At 41.0% G+C, this 871-nt stretch overlaps 1 long non-coding RNA gene across 1 annotated transcript; it reads left to right on the forward strand.

Annotated features, from left to right (window-relative positions):
• The first annotated feature begins 7 nt into the window (after positions 1 to 7).
• On the forward strand, positions 8 to 644 carry LOC113475481. The gene is made up of 2 exons (XR_003397230.1): positions 8 to 268; positions 496 to 644. It is a non-coding gene; the product is annotated as an uncharacterized LOC113475481 (long non-coding RNA).
• Positions 645 to 871: the final 227 nt, after the last annotated feature.

The following is an 871-nucleotide window of genomic DNA, read 5'->3' on the forward strand; positions in this document are numbered from 1 at the left end:
GTTTAACGATTATTAATTTTCAGGGGATACCGCTTACACTGAATGTTGCGGCGACACCTCTTTCGACCGACGTTACTCATCCTGTCCTTGCCACGACGGTTCAATTGCCGTAGGAATCCCAAAACAAAACGCCGGCTGTTGTTACAGCAGCGACGGACGGTCAAAGGGGGGATACAACACAGCAACTCAAATGTGTTGCAATGGTCAAGGATACAACAAAACTGGCCAATTTTGCTGCGGTGGTACGATCGGTAACTCAGCCACTCAGGTAAGTTATTATATGTGGACAAGACGGAGCACCTTTAGCACATAATATCCAAATGTTATGACCGTGTTTTAAACAATTAACATCAGTTTATATGGAAGTCGGGAGGTTACGGTTCTATAAATATTTGAATGTTACTACCGAATGGGACGGTTACCCATCCACCCCACTATACAACGAAAATTTCCTGTTTTAATCGGATATTTAAACTAAGTTTTCTGTTTCTTAAGATGTGCTGTGGAGATACAATTACCGATGTAGCCGTAGACCAACAAGGACTTTCCCTCGCATGCTGCGTGATGGCTGATGGTACAACTGAGGCTTACGATTCAAACACACAAATCTGCTGTGGGGGAGCTATTCATAACCGAGGAATTAACGTAAGTTAAAAGTATTTTCTCATTACGATAAGTTCCAGATATAATTTGTATACATGTATAGTAGGGCGGGGAAAGATGGGACACCCTTGGCCCATAATATCCAAATTTCCTGATCGTGTTTTAAACAAATAACAACGGTCTATGGGAGTCACCGTTATACAGTTTAATAATTATTTAAGTGGTCTTTGGTAACTACTAAATGAAGAGAAAGTAGAATGAAAAGTGT

The sequence above is a fragment of the Ciona intestinalis genome, unplaced genomic scaffold, assembly GCF_000224145.3.
Source record: "Ciona intestinalis unplaced genomic scaffold, KH HT000592.1, whole genome shotgun sequence".
NCBI classification, from domain to species: domain Eukaryota; kingdom Metazoa; phylum Chordata; class Ascidiacea; order Phlebobranchia; family Cionidae; genus Ciona; species Ciona intestinalis.